The sequence below is a fragment of the Anopheles darlingi genome, chromosome 2 (assembly GCF_943734745.1).
Source record: "Anopheles darlingi chromosome 2, idAnoDarlMG_H_01, whole genome shotgun sequence".
Classification (NCBI taxonomy): domain Eukaryota; kingdom Metazoa; phylum Arthropoda; class Insecta; order Diptera; family Culicidae; genus Anopheles; species Anopheles darlingi.
Genome location: NC_064874.1, coordinates 77570061 through 77578556, shown reverse-complemented (window position 1 = coordinate 77578556; position 8496 = coordinate 77570061). Strand labels below are relative to the sequence as shown.

The following is an 8496-nucleotide window of genomic DNA, read 5'->3' as shown; positions in this document are numbered from 1 at the left end:
AGAGTATGGCTGCAAGTTCCTTTGCTTGTTAGCCGGTTCCTGGTAGAGGTCGCGTTTGTAAAAATGATTTCATTAACACTTTACAGGTAGTTTTATTTTCACGCACTGCTTGCCAAGAGTAATTTATAATGAGATTTTTTTTACCACACCAGCATGAGTGCCATAGATCCGAGTCAACTTTATGTTCTCTGCAAAGCTACATAAATTTTATCCGGAATATGCAACCCAACACCTAATTACACAACGAATCAGCCACAATAGTTTACTGTCGGTATGACAGAAGCTTACATTAGCTAATATTTACCTCAAGAATGCCAACTGACGTCAATAAACAAGATGAAAGATGCTGAACAAAAGTAACAAAAGTATCTATTTATCTTTAGTTTCGAAGTTGCCAAGCTTCCAAGAAAGTGTGGATGCAATTTGGTTGATTCCAAGTAAAACAATCGGGAGGACTGTGGCCGCAGATGGGTAACAGAAACCGGTTTGGGTGGCGGTGGAGGGCGTCTGCTGTAAAGACACTTTACATAAGAATCATAATCGAGTTATTCCGTAAGCAGCCGTGGTTCTATGGAGCGGCTGTCTGGTGGGATTGTATTCAAAGTTTTGAAGAAACCCATTTTGCTTCCCGAGAACACACTGACACTGTGTGCTACAGTGCATTGGCCACTTTTCGTTGTTATCCTACCGGGAATGTTCATTTGTCTAGTCTAGAAGTTTATTAAAGGGGTTTCTGGCAAATGGCGTTATCCGATGAGTGGTGTCTGCCAACTCACTGCATTATTTTCATGTAACTGGATCGACAAGCTTTATAAGCTCTGAGCTTACATTGTTGCTAATTTTTGGATAATGTTGTTCTTGAAAAGATTGTCAACCATAAGACTGCACTACGATTCATGATCATTGTCGTCTCTTGGGAGAGACGGTTGGACGGTCTAGCCGTGCATTCAGAGGTATCGAATCGTTCAAGGACATACACTCACGAACGCTACTGTCGGCATTGACTTCCAGCACCGGATACTATGTTTCCGGGGTCAGGTGCCTAGCGATGGTTCGGCCCCTCTTCTTCCCATGTGTATGTCGAAGAAAGAATGTGGATTCGGTGGTTTATTTGACATCCATGGGTTCACCCAGCACGCTACACAGTGGCCTAGTGAGCCAGCGAACCCGGCACACTAGCACAGATACCGGGTTGCTTGAAATGTTTTCAAGTTTTCCGAGGAACCGTGACGAGATCGTCGGATGGTGACGATATGCTGCTGGCGAGTCCTACGGGGCTAGTGCGCCGACGCACTGACGAATTTCCCCATGCACGAGGCAGCAGTCCTGGAGGCTGCAGGATCTCGCGTGCGCTCGGATTGCCCAGAGAAACAGACCGGACTGGTGCGTAGCTGGTGCTTACCGTTGCCGCGTGTGATTGGTAGGGAGTTCCGATGGATGCACGTGTCATGACGTCTGCGGCGGATCATCCTCTCTAGGCCGACCGTTCTTGGAAGAACAAGTGGTTCCATTGGTTTACCGACTAGCGTACTTATCGTCAGCGGCTTATCATTTCGCCTCTGAAAATGCGGTCTCGACGGATTGGCACAGCACATCGTTGGCTTATGAAGCAATGGGATTAATTCCCTATCGGCTCCTATTATTAATCTTAGTTATTTTCCGATATAGCTTCAAATAATGTGTTTCATAATGTTTGATTAAAGGTGTTTTGTGTTTTAAAGTGTGTGTTCTCTTCAACCTTTTTGATAGTTATGTAAGGTTCTGTGTGAAATATATCTTGTTTATAATCTAACATACTACACTTCCCATCACCTAAAACTGATACTCGGCATACCTTAATCCACTTACGATGACTTTACGTCTTCATGCACAGGTAGCTGCAGCGCTGAGCTGATAATCCAAATGAAGTACTTCTTCCGCTGTGTTCGGCTTCTTCGCAGGACCGCGTTTAATGCGGCTATCAGCTACTGCGGACAGCTGCCGCTTGATAACAGCTCCTGTGTTCATCTCAATTCCATGATCGTCCTACATGAACTCGCCAGTGACGCGAATGGCGACACTCGCCAGCATCGTTCACGGTTCGTGATCGCTGTGTCGTACTCACGAAGCAGCTTCGCTTTCGGTCTCCACATCGTCGTCTGGGCTACTGATGCTGCTGCTGCCGCTGCTGCCAACAATCAAAGCAAGCATCTGCTGACCTGCTGGCTGGCAGGTTTCAGTTTCATCTCGTTTGCCATCGGACACGGGTCGATTACGCATTCCGGCGGTACGCGCGAAACGCGAGTGGAACGTGTGAACGTGTGGCATTCAGGACGCGAAAGTGTACGGAATTCGAAACCGGAATATCTCGCGGAAGCTTTCCTGGCCGGGACTCAGCAAACGCCCTGCTGCCCCACGGCAACTGACGGTCGAACGGAGGGGCGTATACGTGCGTGTGTGTGTGTGCGTGTGTGTGTGTGCACTCGCTTTTGTGCGTGAGATCCGCTGGTAGGTTTATTCATTTCTATTGTTCCATTGGGTTCCGTTATTTCCTGTTTCCTCGGGTGGACGCTACGTTTCCCAGCACTCCACGGTACAGTGAAACCGGAACACTGGTGCTCCAGTGAGTGTGTAAGTGTGTTGGCGTTTGTGTAGCGTTGCTGCTAATTGCTAGGACGACACCATTGACGACAGCCATAGCCACGTTAATTACCGAAAAGTTCCGCATTGTCCTTTATTTAGCGCATGGATTAACAGCTGATTTGTTTGGCATCGTCGGTATCGCATTCACAGCTGGGTTGGCTTGAGCGTTGCTTTAAGCCAGCACGTCTTTACTTGGGAGAAAATCTTTAAACGGGCAATGGTATCTTGGATCTGCTAGAGCTGCGAACTGCGTTTCCGGGACGACCCAGCAAAGTAGCAGAAAGTGCCAGCAGTAGTCCAAAAACGCCTGAAAATCTTCAAATAGTGTGCGTGTATGTGTGTGTGAGAGAGAAGGAGCCTCGGCGTCCGGTGTTGGCATTGGGAAAAAGGTTTTCCAAGTGGCCCGTTTTTGGGAACGTGATTGGAAAGCTTCTCGAATGCACACTACGCCATCGTAGTCGTCGTAGTCGAACCAGAGTGAGGGAATGGAATGTAAAGAGAAGTAAGCGAATAAGAAGAGGAAGCGTGGAAAGCCGTGGATTCTGCTTTTTGGCCTCAAACAGCGTGTTGGTGCTGCTGTTGCTGCCCTCGGAAAAGTGGAAATTTAAATTCATCTCAACGCACATTCGGCTCAGCGTACCCCAGCAAGATGCTGTGTCTTCAAGGATGTTCCGTTGCCGGTTGACAGTCGCCGCTGGTGGTGAGCCAGTCTTCCTCTGGCTCGCCCCTTACCGTGTAATTTTGTGTTCGGGTTCGGGTGATGCGTACGTGCGATGGTGTGTGCTGCTGGTGGTGGTGTTTCTCGATGTTTCCTTCGATGAAAAACCTCCGTCAAATTAATGAAAATCAATCTTAGCAGGCTCGTCCGTCCCGGGCATTGTGCGTGCACGACTGAATGGTTGTTTTTTCATTTTCATTTTTGCTTTTTACTTCGTTCGATCTAGCGGTCACGTGCTACGGCTGCGAACGACTGTATAGTGCAACTGTGGGGTGTGGTAACAAGTGCAATCCTAGTGTGGTTCAATCAACCTCCGTCGAAAAGTAAACCTCCAAAGTATAGTGATCAGTGACCAGGAAGTTTGTGTCTGCGGGTGAGTGTGTGTGGCATTGAAACAAAAGTGTTTGTGAAATCAAATAGTAAAAAAAGAAAGGAATCGTTCAATCATCCCCGTTTCTTTGGCGGAGAGAAATCGGCCAACCAAAAAGCGAGCGTGCTGTGAAACCCAGATTTAATGGCTGCGGTCTTTGTGACAGTGACAGAGGGTAGCCGGTAAGCTGGTCCGGAGCCACATCACCACGAGCCGATTTTGAGGAAGCAGCAACGCGAGCCCAAGCCGAGTAAATAATAGATTTTTATGCTAATGAGTTGGAGCTTATGCTTTACTATCTCGTCTCGTAGCCAGCGCCTCGCAAACTGTTTCTGGTGAGGGGGCACATTTCTTTTTAGGGCGTTTGGTGGAAGAGTTCATTCAACGATGGTTGCGCCGGGGGTAATGATGACGGAAGACACTTCGCTCGTCCGTTCGTCCGTTCGTTCGTTCGTTAGGACGCATAGCACTAATTGTGGCAGAGCACTAGACACTGGCAAGAATGGCTGAGAGCGGGTGGTACGATTACCATTACTGTTGGTGTTGCAGTGTTAATTGGATTTAAAGTTGGGTTAGCGACATCGGTAAGCAGCAATATGTACTTCGTGTGATGGGAAGGCGGTGTCGTTACCACCCCACAGCGAAGACACTGGGGCCCGTTAAGCGTAATAAGATGCAATTTATACGCTTCAGCTTTCCAGTTGATTGCTATTTAATTTACTGGATGCCAGCGTTCCCGGGCAGTAGTTGGTCCCTTTAGAAATGAAATTAATATTTCAACGGATATGGAGGCTCCAGGGAAAATGTTCGGTCGTTGCGGTTTGTAATGCATTGTCTGGAGATGACCCTTTTGATTGATGGATGGAGTACATCAACAAATGTTCAGAGCACAAATGTTGAAAGAGGACCTTATGAAACTCGCCTGCAGATAATGTGTGTGCTCTAGCTATCGGAATATCATTAGCAGCAAAATATCTAGTCGACATTAATTTTACTGATTTTCACCGTGATACTCACATACTTGTATCACTTCTGAATGTCCTACAAACGTTCCATTTCACGGTCTCCTATGTGGCCTGAAAGCTCCGCATTTGAACACAAAACGGCACAACAAAAGAAGCCATTTTTTTTTGTTTATCTCGTTGTCATCCCAGCTCTTCGCTCGTTGGATGGTTCGGTTGGGATTTCCCCGGTCCTCGGGTAGAAGCGGGATGCCCGGATTGGCTCGTGTGGCCATGTAAAGACCAGCGGAAAAGTGACATGTCATGTACGTGACAGGAAAATTGCCGGCGCGGAACGCTTCGTTATTTGACAATCCCGTGACAGATAAAAGCCGCCTGTCGGCAAACGAGGGCCAACCATTTAATGTGCGGACCGTTTTCCGGCCCACCAGCCCCTTTTATTTAGCCATCCCCATCCCAGTCCACCCTTACGGACATTACTATATCCTTGGATGTGGAAATCATCGAATCCATTCCATTGGACATTTGCTTAAAGTACCCGATTTCGATTGTGGCGGTCATAATGCTCGAAAGGCCTTGGAGTAGGTCCCAGGACTCACTTTGTAATGTTTTATTTATTGAATGTTTAAATGGCTACGGTATGCCAGCAGAGAAGCTACCATCGCGCGTACTCTAGGGAGCATAAGCCGTTGGCGATCGGCATTGGTTTTTGGTGCGCAATCTGTTCGCCGTACGGTCGTTACAATTATGAACCGTGCCAGTGATGGGCGTGTGCTGTTAGGGTAGAGTAACAGTAATAATAACAGTAATAAAAAAAACACGGTTAATCTTACTTCGACAGCGACATATTTCGCACTTGTCGCATGAAGCGTGGCCAAAACCCGTGGTACGATCGAGCGGAAGAAATAAAACTCCCATAACGGTTTCCACATTCAAAAACCCCGCCTCGTCTCGCGTCGTCTCGATTGCGGTTCGTGAAGGATGCATGGATGATGGCGCAGGCACATGTAACATTTACGATAATTTCGTCCACACGCAACAGCTTTCAATTTTGTCGCGCTCGCCCAATTTAATTCCCATCATTACCTCCAACCGTTGCGCTCGAGCGAAGCCACGGCCATTGAAAACCATCGAAGCCATTTCGGGAGCTCCGTACCAGTAGGACCCCTACCTCCGTGGTACGTTCTTATGTACGCCAGTCCGCAATTCGCATGGCAAGCGCTCACTTCTTCTTGAAATTGGAATGGTGTTTTAATTTTGCGCTCACCCTCCCCATCCAATCAGTCATTCGTCGGCGAAGCTTGGAAAAACCAAATGTACCCTTTTTTATGGGATTAACTACAGGGATTGTATGATAAAGGGGGGATAGGGAGAAAATCTCATCATTGGCGTAATTTGTATATTTATTATGGGGAATAAAGAAGCCTGATTGCTGGACCGCGACGCCAGCAAATTCGTTGTGTGAGGAGCAAGAAACCATGGAACAAATTACTTATGATAAATGGGTTGGAATCGTCTTCTCTTTCTTTCTGTTAATCGATTCTCCCTGGAAATCCTTAAAATGGATACAAAACGCATACAAACACAGCTGGAGAGCGTTATCTGTTCTACTTTGAATGGAAATTCTGGGCTTTTCCAGGAGCTAAGCCCATCCCTGAGCTCCCAAAATCGGTTTCCTTTTGGGGTGTTTCCCGATTTTTCAAACGATGCAGGGTTAGCTGGTAGCATAAACTCTCATTTATGAGTTCCATTAAAACACTCCACCCTCCATCGGGTCTTCCCCTTTTTTATGTGCGAATGACGATGAAACATTTGTTCACTTCCTTTTGGTCCCCCTTTTTTCTTTTGCACTCGAAGGCAAACACATTTCAACTTTACCATAACTTCACCACAGCCACCGCCGCTAGGAAGAGATGAGATGCGGCCCATCCTCTCGAAGTGATGATGAGTTTGCAAAGAAGTAGCAAGAGGGATAGAGAAGCACAGTGCCCGGGATGTTGCGAAACTTAGGGTTGGCCAGCGTACCAGCCATAAAAGGCTACGAACACAAGCTGTCGAAACATTCGCTTCGCGCGGCTCTCCGAGGATCAAAGTTCCATAACGAGTCAATTAAAACGGCTAACGGTTTCGGCGGGTGCGGCGTTCCGTGACGTTCGCAGTGCTTCAAATGACTCTTCGAACTTGAGAGTTCGGGGGCGGGGTTTCCGTTCGCTTTATTTTTGGTTTTGTAAAGGTTGCGGAAGTAAACTGTGAAAATAAGTTGCGCTTGGCGCGGTCACATAGTAATAGTACGCCGTAATGTTGGCAATCGTTCAATTGATCGAAAGCGTTGGAGGAAGGGAAATTCCAAAACTTTGTTGGTCAAGTCTAAACAGCAAATCGCCTTTTATGCTGTAGGAATAGAGCGGAAGAGCCAGCAGAAAGAGAGGTATGTTTGACAAATCTACCGCTTCCTGATGTTCCTGCCAATCAGTAGGCATCATTATTGGCCCTTCGTACCAAGCCGCGAACCGGCAGAGTTTAATTCGTTTTCGAAGATTCGCCAGATGCCTATCACCTCATTGCCATTGCCTGGCGGCCCTGCTACGGGTCAGCTTCGTGTCGGTTTAGCCTGGGAAAGTGCAAAAGTTCAGTCGGGTTTTGGTGTGTGTGTGTGTTAGCCCATCTTTTGGGAATCTGCTTTACGATTCGGTTCTTTATCGATTCGATCATGATGTGCCAACTGTCTTGGGAATCGTGTTGAAACTTCTGAATCAGGACCTTAAGATACTGAGCGGATTGTGGTCGCCCTATGGAGGTGTATCCAATTGCTGAAAGGTTGTTTCCTTTTCCTAGAAACTACACCGTTTTATATCCCATTGAGTGTGAGTGGTGAACCAAATTGCCTATCATTGTGGATCAGAAGTTTTATGAACAGGATTATCTCGAGTCGATGGTCAGTTGTTAACTGCCATCTTGATTGTGGGCATTTAAAATAGAAAAGTAAGGCTTTTCTATCAATGTGACAACCTCCGTTTGGAAAAAGTAGGAAACGTTTTCAAATGTATTTTTTTTAAACAACTTTCTTTTATCATACTTTGTTTGTTTCCGTTCTCTTCAAATAACTTCGAATGAAAAGTATCATTCCATATGTTCGCAATCTTTCGTCATGCCCATAACTAATACGTAATACGTATCACGAGTTCGTTCAAGAGGTGCCAGGGACACCTTCTCAGACCGCAATCGCTTATCGCCACACTCGAAGCGGCAATCGATCGCTCGACGAAGACGAAGGGACTAAAACCCCCGCCAATGGAGCCAATGAAAAGGTGACTAAACTTCGTTCAAGTCACACTTGAGTCGGTAGAATCCTTTCAAGCAAGGTTCCGGAGCTAAGGAAAAGGAGCTAAGAAGTACCGGTAAGCAGTCATGGGTAGCCGAATTCTTTCCTTCTATTCGAACCTTCCTGGCTCGTCTCGGTGGTTGCGGCATTCTGTGGAGGGGTTGTGTGAAGTGACGGAGCGTAAACGAGAAGAACGTGTGAGCCTTTCGTACTAATCTACGTGATGAATGAATGTTCCAGTGATTTCCCGTAGCGAGCGCCCACCGTTTGGAAAGGACGAACCTCAGAAGGGTGCACGCGGAATCTCTGAGAAGGTTTTCCTTTTGGCCTGAAAAGGTGATAGCGGACTGTGAAATCTTTGCCTTACGGTTCCGTAGTTTGCACCTATCCTTCTCCACCTCACCGAAGACTGGCTATTGGCCGGAATCTCGAAAACCCAAGCACCCAAGGTTGCTCCAACAGCTGGAGAGTAAAAGTGTGATTCCCAAAAAATTGGAATTCA

General features: G+C 47.0%; 1 protein-coding gene across 1 annotated transcript in view; it reads left to right on the top strand.

The window, feature by feature from the left end:
• The first annotated feature begins 3645 nt into the window (after positions 1-3645).
• LOC125959544 (uncharacterized) overlaps positions 3646-8496 on the top strand; it is a 111803-nt gene continuing 106952 nt past the window's right edge. Inside the window, exon 1 of the mRNA XM_049692369.1 lies at positions 3646-3960. The gene's annotated coding sequence lies outside the window, so the exon portion shown is untranslated. The remainder of the gene's footprint in view (positions 3961-8496) is intronic.